The sequence below is a fragment of the Macaca nemestrina genome, chromosome 2, assembly GCF_043159975.1.
Source record: "Macaca nemestrina isolate mMacNem1 chromosome 2, mMacNem.hap1, whole genome shotgun sequence".
Classification (NCBI taxonomy): domain Eukaryota; kingdom Metazoa; phylum Chordata; class Mammalia; order Primates; family Cercopithecidae; genus Macaca; species Macaca nemestrina.
Window position 1 is genome coordinate 80,295,953 of NC_092126.1, and position 25,342 is coordinate 80,321,294.

General features: G+C 36.7%; 2 protein-coding genes across 7 annotated transcripts in view; one reads left to right on the plus strand and one right to left on the minus strand.

Annotated features, from left to right (window-relative positions):
• LOC105466130 (programmed cell death 10) overlaps positions 1-13,192 on the minus strand; it is a 49,327-nt gene extending 36,135 nt beyond the window's left edge. Inside the window, exons 1-3 of one of the 5 annotated variants that reach the window (XM_071091206.1) lie at positions 13,040-13,192; positions 3,704-3,768; positions 1,434-1,606 (exon numbers count right to left, since the gene is read on the minus strand). The gene's annotated coding sequence lies outside the window, so the exon portion shown is untranslated. Of the gene's footprint in view, positions 1-1,433; positions 1,610-3,703; positions 3,769-12,500; positions 12,524-13,039 lie in introns of those variants that run through there. The other 4 variants (XM_071091205.1, XM_011715117.3, XM_071091204.1 and 1 more) reach the window with 4 other exon arrangements.
• Positions 13,193-13,544: 352 nt separating this feature from the next.
• Positions 13,545-25,342, plus strand: part of LOC105466121 (serpin family I member 1) — an 87,097-nt gene continuing 75,299 nt past the window's right edge. Inside the window, exon 1 of one of the 2 annotated variants that reach the window (XM_011715106.3) lies at positions 13,545-14,032. The gene's annotated coding sequence lies outside the window, so the exon portion shown is untranslated. Of the gene's footprint in view, positions 14,044-25,342 lie in introns of both variants that reach the window. The other variant, XM_011715085.3, reaches the window with a different exon arrangement.

Sequence of the window (25,342 nt, forward strand, 5' to 3'; positions counted from 1 at the left end):
AAAAGAAGTAGATAAATACCAATTGTGGCCCTACTGTTCCTATTTAACTACTTAATGTCACTTGGTAATCTGCTCCACTTCAAAATAAATTGGGAAAACTTCATAATAAAAAAAACCTGGAGAAAAGGAGGACGGCTAAAATGCAGTGATATCAGTCAAAATGAAAAGGACAGAATGAATGCAGAATATAGACAGCAGCAAAGGCATGGTATCATCAATGAAAAACGAAGAAATGGCAAAACAAAACCAAGAACAGACCTTGAGGAGCTCTCTCATTGTGTGACAGAAAAAAAAATTATTTATTTAATAAATATTTCATTGGTTACAGAGGTATGATATCAAATATAGAGCAGTGAACAAGACAAGACAGTCTCTGGCCCCATAAAACATGTTTTATAAAAGGCAAGTCAGAAAACATACAATTGTGATGCACACACAAGGGAGAAGTCAAGCTGCTATATCGCTATGAGAGAACTGGAGAAAACCAGCATCACAAAAAAAGTTTCAAGGAGAAGAAGGTAGCCAAAAGTTTTAAATGCTACTGAGTACGGAAAGTAACTTTTAAAAAAGCATTTGATTTCTTGATGAGGTTAAAGAGATAACCTTCAAAGAGCAGAGTACTTATATACTGGGGTGAGAACTCCCTGCAGGGGCTAAGAGAGTGAGCTGGTAAGAAAGGAGTCTAAGCTTTCAAGAATCTCGGAATAAAGGAGGTGAAATACTTTTAAGAAAAGTAAGCACAATGGAATTACTTTTGTGTTTTACTCTTTTGAACACATACGCATATAACTGCAGATGTAGAGGCTGCCAGAGGTAAAGGGATAAGGTAAGTGGCTAGAGTCACTTTCAGAATTACTGCTGACATCTCTACCTACCTATCCCCAATAAACCTACTGAAATACTTAATTTTTACCTTTTGTAAATACTGGCATTTAATTTATTTATTTATTTATTTTTTTTTTTGAGACGGAGTCTCCCTCTGTCGCCCAGGCTGGAGTGCAGTGGCCAGATCTCAGCTCACTGCAAGCTCCTCCTCCCGAGTTTACGCCATTCTCCTGCCTCAGCCTCCCAAGTAGATGGGACTACAGGCACCCGCCACCTCGCCCAGCTAGTTTTTTGTATTTTTTAGTAGAGAAGGGGTTTCACCGTGTTAGCCAGGATGGTCTCGATCTCCTGATCTCGTGATCCGCCCGTCTAATATTTTTAAAACTCGTGTTTAATAATTAGTCTCTTCTCTAAAACTAACTTTACATTACTAGCAGTGCTTATTTGTCAACAAAAAGAACAGTATTTTGGCAACATCATGGGCTACATAAGTGGCTGGCCTACGGCATACATGCCATCTTTTAATACTGTTCTTACGAAAAATGCTCCAAAGAACCAATTTAAAACTCAACTTTTCAGAACACACATTAACAATGGGGGCTACTCACAGTTTCAGTAGCATTTACATGAGATTAAAAATCATCAATTCCGACTTTTTAAATATTGAATTACTGTCAATTTCAACTTCAAGTTAAAATATGCCTTTGTCATTCCTTCCACATGCTTCTTCATTTGAAATAGTTCAAAGGACAACGTGCAATTACTCCACGCAACAAAGAGCCTGCTATGGAAACAGCAAAGGTCAGCTGAGCTGAGTGAGGTCTGAGGCCCCCTTTGACAAGGTGCCTTCCTTTTAGTATGAGTGTGAGCACGTCCCAGCAGCTGGGTAGCACATTAACAGAATTTCAGCCCTCTAAGGTATATTATTTTCTGAAGTAGATGCTGTTTATGCACATACAGAAAACTGAAGATCACTGACTACAAATCCCACATCTGAAAACGCCTTAAAAAGTTATTTCATCCATTCCACTATCTACAGTAGAAACCAAAGTCCAAAAAGGGTGTAGTGACTTGCTCCTGGTCACAACTTCTAGCTCATAATTAAATAAATAATAAAAATTTAATGTTGGTATGATAGCATCATAGCAAGAACTTTATGACTGACATTTCAAATGTACTGCTTTGAGGGGAAATTTCAGTTCAAAGTAAGCTTTGTGTACTGTTAGCATCCACAGAATAAAAACCAAGAACCAGAAATGTTGATAAGAACTTAGACAAAAGGCATACTTCAAAACACATTTTTCTTCAAAAACACCCATTGTGATATCGGGGTATCAACATAGAGTATAAGCAATCTTCTCATTTATAATTTCCCACTCATTTTCTTAAATATTCAAACTAGCACTGATAGTTTTCAACAGAAGATAATCAGCTTTAAATATCTTCCTGAGCTAAAGATAATTATCACTTGCTTAGAGTAAGAAGCCCAAAAACATAGGTATTCGCCATTCCACTGCCAAACTCTTAAATTTCTGGTGTTTCTGCCCTCCCTAACCAACTCGAGTCTGTTCATTTAAAGAGCTACACACGGGTGTATCTCAGGGCTCAGAATCAGTATTTCCTGAAACTGCCTTACTTTACTCCATCTGGGACTTGAGATAAGTCTAGAGCCAAAGCTATTTACTACCAAATGAAAGGAGTGGACCAACAGAAGCTCTTGGTACTGGTATAGGCACTTCTTGGTTAGAAAAACAGCTTTTTAAGTAATTCTACACTTAAAACATTTGTAGGCAGGCAGGTCTTATTGTCTTGTTTTTCTCTCTAGTAAAATCCAGTACTCAGTCCTCTCAGTTGGCCCTAAATTCTTACAATTCCTGTAATTTCTCTCTCTAAAAAGGGAAAGACTGATTGACATGTATGCTGGATCTCCAACAAAATGTGCATGAACATTCAGTTAAGAGAAGTGTGTTCATTCTAGCAGTGAGCAGAATCCTGTGTTTATGTTCTCAAAGTGTGTTTCTTCTTCCCAATAGAGACATTAGAGTCAGCAAAGCAGGCACATAACAGACACTTAATGTTTGCTGAGTGACCAAATTCATGAGTTAAGAGACGGACAATTTATAAATTGAATCAGTCTTGCTAATACTTTTCAAATAGCATGCCTAGCAAAATAAAAACAAACACAAAAATCAAATTAATTCTATTAACAAAGCTTGGACCCAGCCACATTATCACTGGACCCAAAATTCAGTGATAATAAGATTTCATTGTTGTTATCAGCTATACTTTCCAAAGTAATTTCATGGGAATTTTTTTAAGACAAATTTTTTTTAAGCATCAGATCATTAAAAATTATTTACAAATTCTAGTAAGGAAGTCCTCCCCAAGAGTTGGTTGACCCAGGGTTTCAAATAACTGACAATTCCTTGCTTTCTTTCAGTAACTTAACATACATACTCATCAGCTGGGCATGGTGACTCATGCCTGTAATCCTAGTACTTTGGGATGACGAGGCGGGTGAATCACCTGAGGTCAGGAGTTCAAGACCAGCCTGGCCAATATGGTGAAACCCCACTTCCACTAAAAATACAGAAATTAGCTGGGCTTGTTGGTGGGCTTCTGTAGTCCCAGCTACTCGGGAGGCTGAGGCAAGGGAATTGCTTGAACCTGGGAGGCGGAGGTTGCAGTGAGCCGAGATCGTGCCACTGCACTCCAGCCTAGGCAACAGAGCAAGATGCCGTCTCAAAACAAACAAACAAAAGTAACATACTCATCAAGCTCTTACAGAAAATGGAAATATACAAAGACTGTATAGATCACAGGCTGGCCATTTAACACAGTTGGGAGGGGTTAACATTTGCTGACACAGTTCACATACCTTTTTATGATTTTCTCATGCCAAAACGTTGTTAGTCACTTCCAAACAAGATTTAGAGGAGAAAGCTAGGAAAAAGGGAGGCAGAGGAATAGGGTAAGTCAGTGATCCTACTATAGAGTAAAATGAGCTTGATATCTTAAGGATATACCTACATTTCTCTTCTTGACCTGCAAATTACATCTTCTATAATTCAATGTCTTCCATTTCCAGTTTTCTTAATAAAGTTAAGTGGAACTTAACCTCCTTGAACATACACTACTGTCAGTTTAGTAATTATATAATTTTACACTTAGGGACATCTAGAAGCAATCTCTTGTTAATGATAAGTGTATATAGCACTTTACCACTGTATTGTTTATATATATGCTTTAAAAATATCAAATGGACAATTTGTGCAGAAAGATACAAGGAAAAAGCATAAGCATTTAAAGACTCAAAGCATGGACTCAAATTCTGGTCCTGTCATTTATAAACTATCTTTGTCTCTGAACAATTCATTTCACCTCTCTCTGCTTTAGTTTCTTCTTTAATATGTTTGACAGCTCTAGGGTACTTAGCAGCACAAGCTTGTGGATCTTCAACTTGGTGCTGCTGAGACTTCTAACTCACCTTAAAAGTTAACTTTAAAAGTTAACTGCATCATGTCAAGTGTATGCACTTACATATTTTGTAGAATACTGTTTCTTTTTTTTTTGGGGGGGGGGACAGAGTTTCACTCTGTCGCCCAGGCTGTAGTGAAGTGGTGTACCTCCACCCACGTTCAAGCGATTCTCCTTCCTCAGCCTCCCGAGTAGTTGGGTAAATTATAGGCACCTGTCACCATGCCTGGCTATTTTGTATTTTTAGTAGAGACGTGGGTTTCACCATGTTGGTCAGTTTGGTTTCAAATTCCTGACCTCAGGTGATCCACCCACCTCAGTCTCCCAAAGTGCTGGGATTACAGGCATGAGCTACCGTGCCTGGCCAGAGTACTGTTTAATACAGAAATTTATAAAATGGGTAAGAAGTAACTTTTTCTACACATAGACAGTATACAGCAGGAGATAGTGCTCAGATTGGAAGAAAAAAACCTCAGTTTGAATTTTTGCTCAGCTGGATGCTATCATTTCAGTTTCGTAAATCTCTATTTCTAAACTAGTGAGAATCAGAAATATTGAAGTACTCACTTCCCCAGGTTAAGAGTAATAAATGCATATTAGACACTTAATACAGTAGCTAACACACAATAACCATTCTATTCATATTGTTATTAATATTTTAGCCAAAATTATAGGGACCTACATGGAATCGACTGCAACTAGGGTGAGGCAAACCAGATGCCTAGAACACAAAATTTTGCTCTGATTTGCACGACTTGGAGAGTTACTGCTTCTTCAAAGTTTGTACCCTAGGCACATTTCTTGCCTCACCCTAGTCCTCCCCCTGCATAACATACACAATAAGACTCAAACACTGATATCACAATGTCATAAAGGCCACCTACATAGCATATTTTCAAAATCTTTTTTCTCCCGTTTGCCAAAATGGGTGCATAAATAAACTTAGTTTTGGCTTACATAAAGTAATTTGGTCATCGGGGCATTTTAAAACTATTTGCCAAGTCAATGTTAAAATTACTTTTTCTAAATGTACATAGGTAAACTTAACAAAGGAAACCATGGTCCAGAAGCAGGTTGGGTAGCAGGCTGGGTTGCAGACTGAAATCAAGATTTGATCAAAGCCCTTGAGATAATTCATAAAAGGTGATAATCTATACAAGATAATCAAAAGTTGACAACAAAATCAAAGAGCTCATTACCTCTGAATTAGCTGATGGGAAATGGAAACAATAACAAAATAGTAACAACTGGCTCCTTACGATACTTCAAAGCAACTTGTTCAGGAGGAAAAATATACATCTCTTTAGTTTTGACAATCCTCATTTTTTTCCCCTATGTCTAAATTTTTGGTAAATTCTGATCTGAGTAAAATTTAAATGAAAATACTTGTTGGGAGACAGGAAACAAATTTGTCGCCTTGAATATGTTTATCTTTTGCCCATAAAGTTCTCAATCTAGTGGTTTATGAATGATGATGCCTAGTTGAATAGTTGTTCGGTGTTTAATTGAGGTACATGTCTATTTTCCTTTCTGCTAATATTATTCCTTGTCTTAATTTCTCCAATATGATGTTAATTAAAGCTTTCCTTTAAAATCCCTTAGAAATCAAACTAAACTTAAATCCTCAGACTGTTCTTATGCCCTCTCTGCTTAAAGGTACAATTAAAGGAATCTGTACCACCCTGGGTCAGAGCTACTTGCTTTGTATCACTTATAATCTTAGATACCTAGAATTTAACTTAATGACTCCTAATGGCTTAAGATCTTCTAAAACATGCAACAGGTACTTTCATTACCTTTGCACCAAAAACACTGCTACAGGCCACTCAAATGTTGATAAAAAGTATTAACCCCAGACAATAAATAGCCTCTGCCTTATTTAACATTAGATGCTAATGAGGCCAAGATTCTACCTTGATGATGCCATTTAACTTTACCTTTAGCTCCCAATTGATCTCAAATATAAATACTATTGCTTACAAGAAGAAATTAGGGTCAGAATAGTATCTGTTTTTACTGCATTTACAGTTCCTCCTGTAACCTTCACTTTGCAAAAGTGTGATTTATTTTTTAAGGAAGCATACCAAAAATAAGGTAGAACCTTGGAAATCTCTCAAATTTTGACAGTATTGCATAAATGCCAATTTTAATATGGATAAAGACAAAGAGAAAGATGTGCATTTCTCAAGTAAAAAAAAAAAAAAAACCAAAGGATTCCAAACGCTTTGGAATTAAATGCAAAAAAAAAAAAAAAAAAAAAAAAAAAAAACAAAAAACCTTGCAACAATCTAAACTCTTTAGGGAGCAGTTGCTGTCTAGAGGCCAGGTCTGATTCATTTAACATTCTCAACAGGCTTTTGTTGTAGTAACCTTATATAAGTCTGAGGAGGCAGCCAGTGTGTAACATCTTAGGGTTTTGTCATTCCATAACTTCAATCTCAGTTGAATTCCAGTCTATCTTGAAGTAAGAGAGAATGACTGAATAAGACAGGGAGACCCATTTCAGTGCCAGGGACCAGATGGCAGTTAGACACACTATCATTTATTTTTCTATCAGCTGTAATCTAAAATTATAAAATGAACTGATGCACATGGAAGTACTTACTATATTAGAAAGACTAAATGTCCATACAATGGTCTTTCAACCCTTTCCCCTTGTATCTACTAAAGTATAAACTCCCTAATGTATCCATTTCTCTATTTCCTAGTATCCAACACACTATTCTGCATAGTCAGTCTAAGTCAGCAACAGTGTTAGTTGGAGATATGGTGATGAAAAGCTGAATAGCACATACCCTTGAGGGTATGGAGTTTTGCAGGGCAGACAGACAGTAAAGAAACACAGTGACATGTCACACTGCCACTTGGCATTAACACTCCAGGGAGCATACCCGCTTCACACGATACTCCTACCCTATGCAAGTTCAACAGACATGGTGAACATTTGTTTGAAAAACAAACAAAAAATAACTTTATTAAAAATAACTACTGGAGTATATGGTAATTCCATTCCATATGCAAAAGTCCCAGAATGAGAGAGATAAGAAACATGGATCTGCCTCTCCCCCCACCAGACTGAGAGCCACAGTGAGCTCTCACAAAGAGCAGCTTGCCACACTGATTGTGACTCTTGTACTGTAATATATGTATTTCTTTTTTCAATATGGTCTCTGAATAACAAGTCAAACACTTCACCTGGTACTCAAAAGAAATCTACTCCAATGCTAGAAAAAAACTGGCTGTGTTGAAGTTGTGTGCTACAACGTGTACTTCCTAATAGGTTTTTCAAAAGTTTGAATATTAAGTAATTTCTGCCTGCCACGCTGACCTTAGCATTTAAGACATAACTTCTCTGTAACTACAACTCTTAATGCTAATTTCTCTCCAACGCAGTTCAATCACTAACATCATTTTTACTTTAATGATGAAAAACATGGTCTCTTGAGTCAGCCAGCCTGGATTCAAATCCGAATTCCAAGCAATTTTTCCTGCAACCTTAGGCAAGTTCCTTAACCTCTCTGTACTTTAACTTCCTCATTTAAAAATTGGAGGTAATAGTGCCTCTACCTCCAAGGGTTGTTGTAAGGATTATAAGAGATCCTGCAAAATGCTTAGCATGAGACCTGACAGTTACTTACTACTCAATAAAAGCTAGCTATTATACTAGGTTCCAGCTCATTCCAAACAAGGTTTAAGGCAATTTTACAGGTAATATGCATTCAATAAGTAAATGAATCAAAAAGTCATTATTTAGACTAACCTCTGCTAAACTTATTCCCAAGGGACTGGCCTGACTATGTTAGTGACTGCCACTTAACATGTTCCACTGCTGTTACCCAACAGTTCATAAGCTTGTTAATAAAATTCTTTTCTTTTTCTTTTAACCCTATAGGCAACCTTCATTCTGTCAACTGTATAAGAATGAAACTGAATAGTGTAAAATCACCTCTGGGTGATTTTAAAAATGGTTATACATAGCCAAAAAACGTAAGGGTGAGCTTGAAAAATAAGTGTAATATAATACATTTAAGACACATTTAAATTTTGTAGCTTAAATGACAAAATTGAAATTTCCATCTTCATACAGACAAAAATGAACCACCAAACCACAATGTTTATCTTTCAGCACACAAATTATTTCTACTTGCTATAATAAATGTGCTTTAATTTTTGCATTGTGTTTGTGTGTGTGTGTCCCTAAAGCATAACCCTCTAACACCGCAGCTTACTAAAATATTTCAAATGCAATAACATAAATAACAACGACATTTAACTTCTAAACCACTTTTATAGTTTATATTACGGAAAAAAATTATTTATCGTGCAAGTGGCTTAAAATTCTTAGTAACCCCTACGATAATGACCTTAATTGTCCAACAACATATAAAAAGCAGTACTTCAGCTTCAACCTCCACATACTGGTTATGCTAGGTAAATATGAATATTTCATCCAAGATTCAAGTAACATCAACACTGACTTTCTAAAAAGTTTCGGATTTAGCAAAGACTTGTTTTTAATAATAAAATGGATAGTATTACTAAATTTTAAAGCCAAATATCAGCAATCTCTTTTTGACAATATCTTGTGGAAAAGTAAACTGGTAAATCCATGAAGGCATATAAGGCTACAATAACTCAGGACTATTGACCTTACTCTATGCCATACTGTGGTACAACAAATGACTGCGGAATTTGTTTTCAAGACCAAAACCTAACACGATTTATCACTAAAATTCAGTTTGCATGTTTTAAAAAATGATCTTTTTATGCTTAAGTCTCCAGGTTTAAAGCAAATAAGATTCACTTAAGTATTAGAAAAATTTTTAGGAATCCCAAAATATAAGTTCCTTTGAAACAAAAACTACTCAATTTTACAAAGCCACCTTGTCTAAATTAAGTGATATTAAAGGTATAATTCATAGGAAGATAGCAAAGTTAAAAAGCAAGAAAAAAACAAAAAAGCAAAGAAAAAGGAAGAATTATGGATTTTAGAATATGGAGACAGATCTGGATTCTAACCATGGTTCCAGTACCTACATTTTGGAAACTCTAGCAATTTAAACTTTTTTTAGTTTAATAAGTAAATTTACTTATTTTCTTGATGTCTTCAGCTATAAAACAGCGTTAATAATACTACCCAGAGGAAATAAAGGTTTTTAGGGCAAAATGAGGTAACATTAGGGAAGAAGAGTCCATTAGAAGTTTCTTCCATGTCTGTATTTTGTCATAATGAACATCGCTTGCAAAAAGCAGGACAGTGATCTCTAAGCAGGACAGTGATCTCTAAAATGCTGCGTTACACAGCAATTTTGCTGTAAATGAAAGTGATTCCTTTGTCATTTCCATCTAGAAAATTAAACCTGATTTCAGAGACCTCCAAAAAGAACAAACATTTTTCTACAATTTATATTAAAATTCTGTCAATGACTCCTTTGCATATAACCTAAATTGCCTAAGCATTATGGCTCATTTGAAAGTTCTTATATACTTCAATCCAGAAAGCGTATCTGCTTTATTCATTTCTCTATTTCTGTCCCCAGAGAAGTGCCGGAAGCATTGTGCATGAATACACTCCTTCATTCATTCAGCAAATATTTACTGAACCCTTATATTGTGCCAGGTACTACGTAAGTAGTGGGGTAGGGTAACACATGACAAATGAGAGGGCTCTGCTCAGGAAGCTCACAGTCCAGTGAGGAGACAATATTTGTCAAATAAATACAGAAATAATTAAGTTTCTATTATCATAATGCCACAAAGGAGTACAGAGTATGGTGAATACATGGCGGGAACCTATTCTGGTTTTGGGAAGGAGGGCAAGGCTCCCCCGAGAAAGAATATTTAAATTGAGATATGAAAACTGACTATCAGGTAGCCACATTTAGGTAGGCCAAGGAGTGAGATGGAATATGCAATGGCCACCAAGTCAAGAAGGAGCTTATGTATGTAGTAACCAAAAGGCATGGTAAATGAGAAAGGCTGGGGATAAGGACGGAGAGTTGGATAGGAGAAGAGATAAATTTTTAGTGTTAAACAGAGTAAGAAAGTAATAGTATTTGAATATTTAAGTCACATTGTCTTTTTCTCATGTAAATCTACGGGAACTAAGTCTTTACTCCACAATATTAAAGATCTGTAGTCAGAAGATCTCGATTTTTATCTTACTCCCACCAGTTACAAGTCACTTAACCAACCCGAGCTTCTTCATTCTCTTCGTAAATATTACCTTACCTACTGAGACTACAATAATAAACAGCCCCTATTCTTACAGACCTTACATCCTTAAGAGAACGAGACAGATGTATAATATATGGAAGACATCCCAAGTCCTATAAGAAATTACATCCAAAAGCTGATATAAGGCTCCTGCAAAGCCCAGCATGAGAAGAAATGAAGACACTGGTGAGCTGCAAACTACATGTGTACACATAACTCCGTGAACTCTTAACTATCCAACGTGCAGAGATCTAAAGTGACAACAATACTGCAGTATGTGATTGAAAGATGATTAAAAACAATACAAACATTAATCCACCATCTCAATAGAAAAAATATCAAAACTATAATTGGCCTCAGACATAGAGTAGTGGCACAAATGAACCAAGAACAAAATCTAAAATACACTGAACAAATGCATATTATTTCCAAAATTTCCTCATAGTTCAAAACTTCTTTCCATAATGACAGAGTTATGTGCCAAAGGTTAGAATTTATTTCATACCTCCTTCAACAAAAGGCAAATACTTACATTGTCATCTAGAAAATACATTAATATTCTTCCTTTACCTTCACTGACTCATGTTCAGTTTATGGTCTATTTACACCACCGCACCCTTCTTAATCCAGCACAAAGTCAGTTATCCTCACATAATTTTCCATTTGTTTAACTGGGTCTTCCTTGTCTGTGTACTACATTACTTATGGTACATTATTCCTGATTTTACTTCATTCTATAGTACCATACTTTTTCTATTTTAAAAATCATATTAATTTCCAGACCATCTTAATTTCAACCATCAGGTAAGAGAATACCTCTATTCCAAAAAAATATTTTTGCATTAAAAAGTTACTATATTGTTGATAATATAGTAACTGCAGAGTACATTCAAAATTCAGCATAGTCTGATGATCAACTTATACATAATACAGTAAGCTATGATTTATTACATGTTAAGAGTAAGCCATGATTTATTACATGCTAACCTTTATGGATATAAAGTTATCACAAAGAAATTCTGGCATCAATGAACATACTCTTACAATTCTATTAAAAACCTATCCAATAATAATAGTCATGAGCTATAACTGGTCATAATAGAGGATAACATTTGCATAAGGGCACTATTTTCTGCAAGAGATAAAATGTAAGTGTACTGTTTTTTCATTCTTTAATGTAAAGTAAGAATGAATTGAAAGTCACAGATGATGCTAAGAAAAATAAAAATATGTAACAGCCTAATTCTATTATTTGCAGACACACACACAAATACAGCCTAAAGTCAAGAAAATGGGGGAGAAGTAAAATCTCAAACAAAAAAGACGATGTTACCTCCAAGAAATGCAAAGTACTTTCTTTTCTAGTAATGGGCACACTAAACTCTCCTAACATTATTTGAAAAAAGTTTAAAGTTTTGTGAGAGAATTCCAACTAGTATCAGTTTTACAAAATGAGAGTAAAAACAGTCCTAAAGTAGAAAAAGAAAAGAATGTTCTTCTAAGGATGGATATTAACTGTTGTTCTCCCATCCTATTACCTACCCTTAAAAATGAACTGTGAGAGTAGAGTCTATTATTTAATACATTCCTAAAAAAGAGGGGGAAATCGGTAAAAGTTAAAACTGACCCTTTTTTTCCCAAAAGGTTCTTTCCTTTATTGAGGAATTTCACTCCAGTTCAAGAAACAACTTTTCATCTCACAATGGCTTCTTAGATGTACTACATAAAATACATTTACTTTGCAACTTCCTCCACTCTTTTCAAAAAGCACAACCAACGTCCCTACTCCAGAAGCTGGACTCGAACAGGACTAGATTCAGAAAGTCTGTCCCTACGTGTGTGACCTTGGGCACGTCATATAATCCCTCGGTTTCCTCATCAGCATCCCAAAATGAAAGCGCTCTGAAAGCAGTAAAGGAGTAAAAACATACTTAGGTATGACACCTACGAGGGTCAAGCCTTTCTGTTTAAGGCAAAATTACCTCCTTAGAGGGCCACATCATTAAACTGGAACTGAATCCGTAGACCTCAACATTTGTCTCTTCCTTCTTCCAGTGCTCCCCTTCCCTCAAAGGGCATAACCCGAGTCACCCCCGAGAGCAAACTGCCCAGCACCCTTTCCTTCCTCCTCCCTTTCTCTTATTTACAAAGCAGGGGGAAAAGAGCAGCCTCACCTCTCCGTGCGAAGCCACACCTTCAAAGGACCCCACCCCAGGCACATCCGCCCTCTCCCCTCTCCTGGGGCACCAGGGGCCAACCTCGCCCTTCCCCTCCCGCCCCCACCTAGAGGAGACTTCCTGGAGGCGTTCGGGCCCAAGCCGGCAGGCGGCATTTACAAACCCGCTTTACGCCACTCGCGTAGGGTAACCTCGCTTACGCCCGTAGGGCCCCGCTCTCAGCCCCGTCCGCTCCGCCTGCCAGAATCAAGCCCGAGTGCCTCAGCCATGGCCCCTGCGTGACCCTAGACCTCTTCTGCTCTGTGCAGAGCTACGGGGACTGGGACAGAACAGCTACACCTTACCAGCAACTGAGGCACTGACTTCACTTCCCACCTTTGCAGCCCTCTTCAACTCCCGGATCAATTCACTCCGGCGACGCCGGAAGGACCCGAGAGGAACCAGGCGTTGTCCGGAATCCTGCCCAGCCGGAGTCGCGCAGAGGCCTATGGGGACTCGTAGTCCCGCTCGCCAACGTTGTCCGGAATTCCTGCACTCGGAAGACTACACTTCCCGGCAGGCCGTGCGGGAGATCCTGAGGCGATGGGTGGGGACACTTCTAGCCAATACTAGGAGAGTTCCCTGCCTTTGCGGGAGGAGGTGAGATGAAGAGAGATGGTGCACGGAAGGGAGAGGAAGGGCGGGGCAAGCCCTCACCTGCGCCAATCAGGGTGCCGGGTAGGCCCCGCAGGCGCCTCACCCATTGAGGGGGCGGGCTGACAGAGCAGAGGAAGGAAGGGGGTGAGGGGCCCGTGGTGGGGATCGTGGGGTTGTCGGGCTGAGTATGCCGTACGGGTGGAGAGGAAGCCTCGGGGAAATCACCCGGGTGAAGGGAGGGCTTGGTGTGGGGACTTGCACAGGGCGGAGGAGCAGCTAAGCCCCGGGCACATCGGGCAACCAGACCCACGGGTCGGGGAGGGATAGGCTGAGCCGGGGCTCCCAGCAGAGACGCCTGGGTGGGGCAGGAGACCGCTCCAGGTGTGAGCCACAGAGGAGGGGAGAGGGACCCCCAGGGGAGGGGAAGTGGCAGAGCAGCTGCAGAAGTGCGGGGAGCGGGAAGGTACACGGGCAGCTGCTTTCCGCTGCCTCCGGCCCGGGCAGCTGCAGAAACAGCAGGGGGAGGAGCAACAGCTGCCAAATTCGCCAACTAGAGGAGGGAGAGGCGGAGCTTGGGTCCCTGTAGAAGCCAGAGGCGCAGTCTGGACTGTAGTTTCCCGGGAGAGACGAAAGCAGGAACGAGAGCGGAGCGGAGCACAGTCCTCCGAGCACCAGCTCCAGCATCCCGTCAGGGGTTGCAGGTGTGTGGGAGGTAAGCGTGGGTCCTTCTTCGGGGCGTCTGCACTGCCCTGGAGAAAACGTGTTCCAATAGGAATTACATCAAGATACAGCTAAAAGAGTCCGCCTTGGGTTAGGAAACCGGTGTAAAGCCTCTCGGGTGAAAGATTTACATTTTTGGACTATAAGGGCAAAAAAGCAAAAAGAAGCTTGACTCTGGGTATAAAGGGCGTGGTTAGTGTTTTTGGTTTGAGTTACACCAGTAAAACTGTTCTGGGGGGATCTCAAGATTGAGAAAAACCCTGCTAATTGAGGACGAGGTGGATGTTATCTGGTGGATGTTATAGGTGCGTAGCGTATAAAAAGCAAAAATTTTGCTATTGATATAGAATGACTTCTGAACTATTTCACTAGGAAGATAACTTTGCGTTCTTCTTCAGTGTCTACCTTTATGTTGGTTTATCAGATTGTTCTGCTACCGACCTGTTATCCAGGGTGGTTATTCTGCAGTTTCATAGAATTGCAAGAAATCCGTATTAAAGAAGCAAATGCAGGCAGGAATAGTCAGGATAGGATGGGCTCTGACTTAATCTATCAAAAGTATAACTTTTGCCAGCAATAATGTAAAAATGAATTTTAATGAATGGATAGTTAGCTTTCTTTCCAGTGGCTCTGGAATATTGGAACAAAGACCTGGATTCAGCCTACAATGGGAACATATGGTGTACCTCACTGCTGCTCCTTATTCTCTCATTTGTGTCCGATAATATGTGTACATTTTAAAATCAAGAGTACATGGAAAGCTGTGTGGGAATCTTTTCTCTGGGTAGAAAGTATGTGCTGAAGGACTATCCTTAATATGTGTTATGATGGTGGGTTCAGATTTAAAACACATGTAGTGTCACAAAATAATAGTTTATTCTCGGTATTAAACCATACGTGTATTCAAAGCAACGTAATTGTAATACCTATGGATGGAAATATGTTGTAATGCTGGGTAAAGATGAAAGTCTCACCTACCTTTGTGTAATTATGACAAAATTACAGCCTTTTATTTTTAGAGAAGTAGTAAGAAGCTATTTTCCTAGTTCAGTTTCATTTTGTTACAGAGGTTCCCAGATTACATGGCTTTTAATCATAGTAGCATATTGCAGCAAATTTTGCTCTGAAATGCTTTCATTGTGACAGTTGTATATTTCAGAGTCTGTCTAATACTTTAATCTATGTTTTTTTAATAATCAGGGTCAATAAAATGGAGTAATTGCCTTGTTTTCTCCTATTTCTGTGCTCTCCTGAGTTCTCGGGATTTTAAATTTTATTTTTGTAATGCATCCCAGATTTCTCTTTGAAAAGAAATGGCTCAAATGAATTCTCTTCCCAGCTTAAAGTTCAGTCCTACTGCGTGCTACTACCGGTAAGCCTAAGTGACTTATCAGTGTATATACTCTTCCCTCCCACACTCTCACATACCATAGAAATATATAGACAGATAGCTCTTAGAAAAACAGCTGCTTTTTGATTATCCCTAAGCAGATCAGCTAAGTATCAAAAACAGCAAAGAGCTTAGAAGAAAGAAAAAGCAACAGTAGCTGCTAAACTTAAGCACTGTAAGGATCAGATTTTATCTTTGCTACAGCACTGGAGAATCTATTAATTCACATAGCTGATATGGCCCTGTGAAAATGATGTTGGGGTTAAAAAAAAAAAGTGGGTATTAGGGTGACACCTGGAAAAGATTGTTTGCCCTTGTTATTTGTGATTAAGTGAATTGTCTTGAATCAGTCTTAAATCCTTTCTCAGACTCTACTACTAATTCGTTTTGTAAAACTGAATAATTGCTGTCTCTGGGTTATTTCCCCCATGTAATAATTATAATACTAGCAATGAAATTCTTTCCGAGCCTTTATTAAAATATCTGTTTGAAAGAGTTTTATTGGGAAACAGTTAATAAGCAAGCAAATGGATAGAAGATAAATATCTAAACAGTTGAAATTAAGATGTACTTTGAATCTCAGCTTTTGATAGGTCTTCTGCTCTGAGGCATGGTAAAGGCTAGAATCTCATTAGGAATGAATGAGTTTGTGGTATTAAAGTACTGATTTTTTTCACCTATTTCCAAGATTTGGATCCTTTTTACTGTGTCAGTAAAAGAGATTGGGTTTCAATATCATTTGAAAAAAGACCATATTTTTACATGAGAGAATATCATTGGCGGTATATGGCATTTATTTTTTACTTTGAACTCTTGATTCATGTTAGTTAATATTCACATTCAATCTCAGGTAATCTGAAGATTTTTCTTGATTGGTGTTGAAAACGTTCGTTTTATGGCAGTTTATAATTCTGTGTAAAATGCTACCTATGTTATAAGCATATTACTTATTCTGCTCTCTAATTTTACTATTGGTATATGGCTATCAGTGAATATATATGATGAGAAAGGAAAAGCAACAGAGCGCAGAATGTCTCTCTTGAATGGAAATTGCTCAGGGGATGATTGTTCTTTAGCCAAAAACCTTGGTTAATTTCCAATTACCATATCCTTTGGTCCTTTCTTTAGAATTCTGATTCTAAGCCTTTTGAGTAAAAATAAGTTAGTATGGATTTCTCTTTAACAGGAGGATTCACTGATGCATGCAGCACAAAAGAGCAAGACTTAAAGGTCCAAGATCAAATGGTTTTGGTAAAGAAGGAGACAGGGGAATAGATATAAAGAAAACACTTGAGAAACACACCTTTAGCAAAAGAGAAAAAAAATTTCTATTTTTTGTTAAGTTCCCATAATCCATGATTCCATGGCCTTTTCTCCCCCAGTCATTCATTAATTTGTACAGGCCTGTATTCATACTGGAATACATTACTTTTCTAAGTAAAATTGAATATTCAAAATCTAATGAATACCAGTCTGATTCCAGTTAAAATGGCAGTTTTTACTGGAATACATTTTGGATGATTAACCTTCCTTTTTTATGCTTTTATAACCCATGAATATTCAAAATCTAATGAATACCAGTCTGATTCCAGTCAATGGCCATTTTAACTGGAATCAAACTGGTATTCATTAGATTTTGAATATTCATGGGTTATTAAAGCATAAAAATCCTCCCTGTGTACACTCACTTCTAAGTGAAACATTATTTGGACAAAATATCAAGAAGTGAATACCTAAAATGATGTTTTGCCCCTTTAAAATAATAAAGGTACTTGAACCAGACACTAAGATGAGCAAGATACCATTTATTTAATTAAGCAAATTCCAAAGGTTAAATACTGCTTTTGGGATCAGAATTAACATACACAAATAAGGGAGAGTTTTTTTGTTGTTTCTTTTTTTTTTTTAAATCTTCTAAGAATTTAGTCTTTAAAATTTGGAAAGTGTGTTTTAAGTAACTACATTATTAACTCTTAGAGACCATGTACTTCTTTTCTATCTCCTTTTAGTCCTGAGCACCTTATGTCATATTCAGCGTAAAGAAACTGAGTAACCAATTACTGAATTAGAATCATTGGACATTGGACAATACTTCTATAATGCTCACATTAAGACAATTTGCCCTTTGAGAGATAGAGTCAGCTGACCTCACAGAATGATTGCTTATACATTAGTCCTTCTGAGAATGTCTTTATGCTAGTTTGCCTTTGCGAAAGTGTTGATTGAGGACAATTGGATTCACACTGTGTGGGCTGCAAATACGTTACAAATTTAGGCGCCAGCGTTTCTAAATTCATCTCAGAAATAGGATATATAGGCAAGGGTAAAGGAATCTCCAAATGGTGGCACTTAAGGTCTGAATTTCACAGACAGGAAAATCCAGGGCACACCACCATTTAACCTCAAGGCCCTGGAGTTATACCTTTGTTGAAGCTTATCTGTAGAAACCATATTTCATTCTATAAAAACTTAATTTGCTCTTCTGTTTTTCTAATTATTTCTTCTAAAAAAAGAAAGAAGTAGACTGATTTTGTTTAAGCATATGTAGAGTTGGTCATAATTGTTTTTTGCATTTGACCTTCTCGAAACAAATTAATCTGATTGGTGTTAGAATTAAGAATCTAACGTAATTTTTCCTAAATTTTAAGACCTATACAATTCTCGTTAATTGTATATAGTTTTTTAGTAGTAAAATTAATTATAGCAAATATTTAACTACCTTCTGTTTACTTTTACCTTCATGTTGATGGATATAAATTGGCTTGCTTAGAACTGATAATTAACCTGCCTTTTTCTTTTTTTTTTTTTTTTTTGGCCTTCTTCTTCTTTTTTTTTTTTTTTTTTTTTTTTTTTTTTGAGACATAGTCTGACTCTGTCGCCCAGGCTGGAATGCAGTGTCCTGGTCTTAGTTCACTGTAACCTTGAACTCCTGGGCTCAAGCTCTCCTCACACCTCAGACTCTCCAGTAGCTAGAACTATAGGCAAGAACTACCATGCTCAGCTAATTTTAACTTTTTATAGAGATGAGGGTCTCACTGTGTTGCCCAGGTTGGTCTCAAACTCCTGACCTCAAACAATTCTCTTACCTTGGTCTCCCAAAGAATTGGGATTACAGGTGTGAACCACCATGCCCTGCTGATATTATTCTTAATGATTAGCACTGTGCCTTGTGTAGGGTAAACTTAGTTCATACCATCTTTCTCACCAGATACTTAGTATCTTTAGAGCTAACACCGAGTTTCATTGACCTTTGTATTCATTTTGAGAATTCTTTTACATAGTTCATACTTGGTAAGTAGTAACAATTTGGATAACTATTTGGCAATCTATAATGAAACATCATTTTGCAAACAAATACTAGTAAAATAAATTTTTCTTAGATATCTGTGTTAGTCCTAAATTCAGCCCTCTGCCAACAATGGTTGCTTATATTACGGCTAAATATAAATATTGCTATCTTTTGTTGGATTTCTAAATGAGTAGAACAAATTTTGTTATTAACTGCAACCTTGTGTGTGTGTGTGTGTTTGCACGCATGGGCGCGTGCTTCAGACATCAATTTATTCATTAGATGCTGTTTAGGGTTTGTGTGGTCCTTTTCTCTCCTTGCCTGTAGAACGCTGCTGATTTAAAGATGTGCTTTTCCTTACATAAAGGTATTTTATGTAATACCTCCCCTCCACTACACATCATTTCCATTACTTTTTTTCTTAACAAATAGAGAAAAATAAATAGATGAATGTAGTATGAGGCCTCATCTTAACTAAAGTTTAACTGGTCATAAATGTTCTATTTTCAGTGAAAAGGTTGCATTGGGAGGCCTTAGTAAAGCTTATATTGTACCTGAATTATATAGGTATTTGTCATATCTGAGCCATCATTGGAAACGAATGAGTTTTGAGACGTGGCATTGTCAGTGCTCAGTGTCGGCCTTCTGTATATAGGTTGGTGGCGAAAACTTACAGGGTGCCTTCAGTTTCAGCCACTGCTTGGAGGCCCCCTTCTGATTCTGCCTAGGAAGGGAGACTTCGGAGCTCCTCGCAGCTCTTACTTAATGTGGGAAGGAAAACAGATGAAATGTTTTTCATTTAATAACCTTACTTTGTCAAACTATATTGTTTTTCCCAGGTGTATCTCACACCAGCGTTCCCAGTAAGAGTAGCTCAAATGTCACAGTGCTTTCTATAGCACAGCCAGGCAATTCAGTGAGTACCTATCAACTTGTAGTCCACTCCTAGCATCTTTGCTTTTCTTGAACAGACCCCAAAGAGGCCACCGAAACATTTGATATTTTACCCACATTGGATTGCTTCTGTCATTTTCTTGATAAACTAAATTTTGTTGCTTTGAGGTCATTTAACCAGATCTAACTTGAAGAGCTGATTTTATTGTTTTTATACCTGTTAGTAGTATGCTAGAGATACCACATTGTGATGTATAATTTTTGCCTTTACTTGAATTAAATCAGTTATTGGAGCATTTAATTGTTGTGTACTTCACGAAGCAATTTAGAATCATTGAAGCAATTAGTGTTTTTGAGATATATTCATCCTTCCAGTTAAGAAACCTGTACCTAGTCTCCTAAATTGCTTACAGATGTTAAATCCCTTATTCGATGTCTGTGGCAGGTTAAATAGTATCTTACATCTTATGTCGTTTGACATACAATACCAGATGAAATTATATAATACCAATAATGTCATAGCTATATAAAAATAGAACAATTTTTGGCTTTGGTAAATTAGGAAACTTTTTTAAAAATTATGAGATTTTGAGCGCAAGGTATATCAACTAAATCTAAGGCAACAAAGTTTTTGTATTTCAAAGTTTCTGAAATATTCTTTTAAAAATGCAAATAACTAGTTATCTAGATAAGAAGAAAAAGTCTTAAAATTTAAAAAATAAATAAGGAATAAAAATGAAAAATGCTAATAACTTTAAAGGTGTAAATAATAGCTATTTGTTAATATAATAGCAGATTTAATTAATAATTAGTAATATAAAATTGAACATTTTGAAAGGGAGAGAAAGAAATCTTATCCAGGATTATCTTAAAAGCAAATTTTTCCTCACATTGCGTGCCCCAAAAGTGATTAACAATTTAAAAAATAATTGTAAAGTACGTATCAACTAGAAACGCGTTCAGCTGCAAGTTTTATGCGCAATGAGATAAAACAATAGGGATTTATTTTTCCAGAACAAGAAGTCTGAGGAGAGTCGTTGTTTGCTTTTTGTTTACAGGCTCGATGTTGTCAGGGTTTTGTCTTTGTGATTTCTGTTGTGCTTGCTGTAAGACAGATGCCTCTGTTGATCCAGATATCACACACTCTTTCAAAGAAGGAAGAATGAGGAACAGTTGTTCCTGTTGAGTCTTTCTCTTTTAATCAGGAAATAAAAGCTTTCCCAAAGATCCCCAGCAAATGTCCACTGTGCACTGTCTCATGTCATATGGCTGTCCTAGCTTTAATGGAAGTTGAGATATCAAAGACTTTTGGCTTCTGTGGTAGATGGAGCAAGGGAACAAAGGTTTGAGAATGACTTTTGGGTAACTGTCAGTAGTTTCAGCCATAGTCTGATGACTAAAACCATGTTTATGTTAAATTTTATTTCTTCTCATTCTTATCAATTTTGTGTGTATGTGCGTGTGTGTGTGTAGTAGTTTAGCAACTCTCACCTTCCCACACCAAGTGTTCACTTCAGTGATTTCTAAATTTTAAGTCCCTGAGCAAAGGCATTCCTCAGAAACTGATGTCTCTCCAGTTAAAAGGACATCTAGCTACTATTGCATCTAATATTTTTCCTGTACTTTGCATTACAAACACTTTTAAAACTTGATAGTTCTATAATAAATCTGCTTTAAATCTAAAAGTATTAAGTAATCTCTTCATATAGACCGCATTAAAAGATATGGGTATAATGCAAATAAAAGAAAAATTGAGTATTAGGATTTCTTTTATGAAGATTTTCTTAGCTGCCTGAAAAAGCAAAATAAGTCGTTATTCCCTAGAGGAGAGCCTACTCTAAAAATTTGTTACCCTAGAAAATGATATTATTATCCATTTCAAAAATGTGAAAAATATGAACATCTATAGAGTGATTATTACCTAAATTATGTCTCTTTCATACAGTGACACTTTGATACTCACGGTTTTGGTGAATTATGATTCCTTGAGGTAGGAAAGTGTAAGAAGAAAATTGAAATAGAGAAAATGTAAATAAGTACATTAATTTTTTTCTCTGCCTATAAAACTCTCATAATCTACTCTCATATTGACTGTAGAACCTTGGCAAAATTGTAGTTGTCTTTACATTTCTGTATCAACATTTTTACTGCCTGATTTTTACATTTCTATCATGTTACCCTAGGTGAATGGCTTTATTGGGATAAAGCTTTCCAGATTACAGTCACGTGTAAATTTCTAAACTTTTCTACAGACAATCTCTAGTGTTAGTTTGGATGCTGTAGGGGGATAAAACAAATTACTGTTTGGCATAATCTTTTGTCAATATAGTTACTAAAAGAAGGCATTGGAAGACACATTTACATTACAACAAGGATATATAACTTAAGGATATGATATTACAACAGTTACTATGGTAGAAAGCCAGAAGGAGAAGAAATTGATCTATGTGGTAATCAGGAAAGGCTTTGAGGAAGAATTAGGGCAGTTGGTATGTTGCTTAATTGCAGGGGATGGCAAGCTAGGGCCTGTAATCACAGTACCTTGTTTTATAAATAAAGTTTTATTGGAACACAGCCATGCCCATTCATTTACATCTTGTTAAGGCTACTTTCTTGGTACAACAGCAGAGTTGACTCATTGCAATGAAGACGTGACCCACAAGACTAAAATATTTCCTATCTGGCCCTTTTAAAAAAGTTTGTCAACCACTGGTTAAGAATGTCAGCTCTACAGTCAGAAAAAACTGGGTTCAAATTTTTGTTCCATAGTCATTAGCTATATGATATTCAGTATGTTACTTAATCTCTCTAAACCTTAGTTTTGTGATATGTAACTTTACTCAAAGGTTGTTTATGTTGATATAATGAGATTTTACATAGAGTGCATTGCACAGTACCTGGCATGTAGGAAATGCTCATTAAATGTTATTTTATCAAATGTTAGGTTTTATTTTATTATAATTTATGTTGTAAGTTAACTATAACTTTTTTTACTCAAATAAGGATTTGAAGCTCTCATTTTAACTCCCCTTCAACCCCTAAAATAATGTTCAGGACACCAAGAAGGGTATCGTCTAATTGTGAGAAATTTAGAAGAGTTGCACAGAATATTGTACTAGGACGGTAAGATTAATGTAAGAGCCAAACAACCTAAGTGTATGGAAAAAGTAATGCTATACTTTAAAATATAGTTAATTAAGACTGAATAGCTTATTGAGTATTGAAGGATGCCAAACCAGTCAGTTTTTTATAAGTTAAGATACTTTCTCAGAATTTAGACAAAAGTAATATTTAAAGGTGAATATAATAAAGAGGAGCCATCACTACCAATCTTACAGAAATAAAAGTATTATTGGGGAACACTATGAACAATTATATGGCAAAAGATTAGATAACCTAGATGAAATGAACAAATTGCTAGAAAAACACGAACTACTGAGACCAACTTAAAAAATAGAAAATTCGCCGGGTGCAATGGCTCAAGCCTGTAATCCCAGCACTTTGGGAGGCCGAGACGGGCGGATCACGAGGCCAGGAGATCGAGACCATCCTGGCTAACACAGTGAAACTCCGTCTCTACTAAAAAATACAAAAAAAAATAGCCGGGCGAGGTGGCGGGCACCTGTAGTCCCAGCTACTCAGGAGGCTGAGGCAGGAGAATGGCGCAAACCCGGGAGGCGGAGCTTGCAGTGAGCTGAGATCCGGCCACTGCACTCCAGCCTGGGCGACAGAGCGAGACTCCGTCTCAAAAAAAAAAAAAAAAAATAGAAAATTCAAATATAGACTCAAAAATGCTCAACGAAATACTAGCAACCCAGTCTGGCAACAAAAGCATTAAATACCACGATCCAGTAGGATTTATTCTAAGAATAAAAGTTGGTTTAACATGAAAATCAATTAGCGTAATACACTATATTAATGAAATAAAAGACTTGTAATTATCTCAACTGAAGAAGAAAAATATTTGACAAAAAACAACACACTTTCATGATAAAAACATTTTACAAACTAAGAATAAAAGAATTTCTTCAATGGGGTAAGTACGTCTACAAAAAAACATAATTTAAAAAAAAGAAAAACATAGCTAACATATTTAATAGTGAAAGTCTGAATATTTTCCTTTAAGATCAGGAATAAGTCAAGGATGTCAGCTCTCACACTTGATCAACACTACTGGAGGTTCTAGCCAGGGCAATTAGGCAAGAAAAAGAAATAAAAAGCTCCCATATTGGAAAGGAAGAAATAAGTTTCTTTTCACATATGAAATAGTCTTGTATATAGAAAATCCTATGAAATCCACATGAAAAACTATTAGAACTAATAAACAGTTCAGCAAGGTTGCAGGATACAAGATTGATATAAAGAAATTAATTGTATTTTTATACACTAACTGCGAACATCCAAAATCAAAATTTTAAGATTCACTTAAAACAGCATAAAAAAGAAATAAAATACTAAGGAATAAGTTTAAGAAAAGTGCAAGAATTTTACAACAAAAACACTAAATGATGTACAAAACATCACTGAAAGAAATTAAAGAAGACCGAAATAAATTGAAAAGTATCTCATGTTCATGAGTTGAAAGACTTAATATTATTGAGATGGCAGTATTCTCCAAATATGCAGATTTAATTAAAATGTCAGCCACCTTTTTTGCAGCAATTGACAAGTTGATCTTAGGACTCAACATGGAAATGCAAGGAACCCAGACATATATGTGTCAGTAGAACAGAATTCAGAGTCAAAAAATAATTCTTTCAGTCAATTGATTTTCAACAGAGTGCTGAGACAATTTAATGGGGAAGGATATTCCTGAACACATGATACCGAGACAACTGCATATCCACATGGAAAAAAATAAAATTGGACTCTACCTCAAACCATAGACAGAAATGTTACTTAAAATGGATTACAGGCCTAAATGTAAGAGCTGTAACTATAAAACTCTTAAAACATAGGAGTAAATTATTACCATAAATGACACAGTAGTTTCTTAGATATGACACCAAAAGCACAAGAGACATAATAAAAACAAATTGGACTTCCTCAAACTTAAAACTTTTGTGTTTCAAAGGACACAAGAATTGAAAACATAAGCCATATAATGGGAGAAAATATTTGCAAATCAGATATTTGAGAAGAACCTTATATGCAAAGCTCATAAATAACTTATAATTCAACAATAAAAAGACAACCCCAATTAAAAGTAGGCAAAGGATATGAGTAAACATTTCTTCCTCCAAACAAGATATAAAAATCCAGTAAGCACATGAAAAAAAAAATACAAAGCATTATTAGATACTAGGGAAATGCAAATCAGAACCACAGTGAAATACTACTTCACACAAACTAGGATGGCTACAGTCAAAGAGACAGACACCTGTAACAATACAAAGTAGTGGTAAGGACGTGGGGATATTTGAACCCTCATAAGGTTTTGGTGCGATTGTAAAATGATGCTGCCACTTTGGAAAACAGTTTGGCCATTCTTCAAAATATTAGCCACAGGGTTAGCCTATCACCCAGCAATTCCACTGTAGGTATATGCCGAAAAGAGTTAAAAAAATATTTTATCTACACAAAAACATCTACAGGCGTTTATACCAGCATTATTCATAAAAGTGGAAACAACCCAGTGTTCATAGTTGATGAATGGATGAACATAATGTTGTATAGCCATACAGTGGAATAGTATTTGACCATTAAAAGGAATGAGGT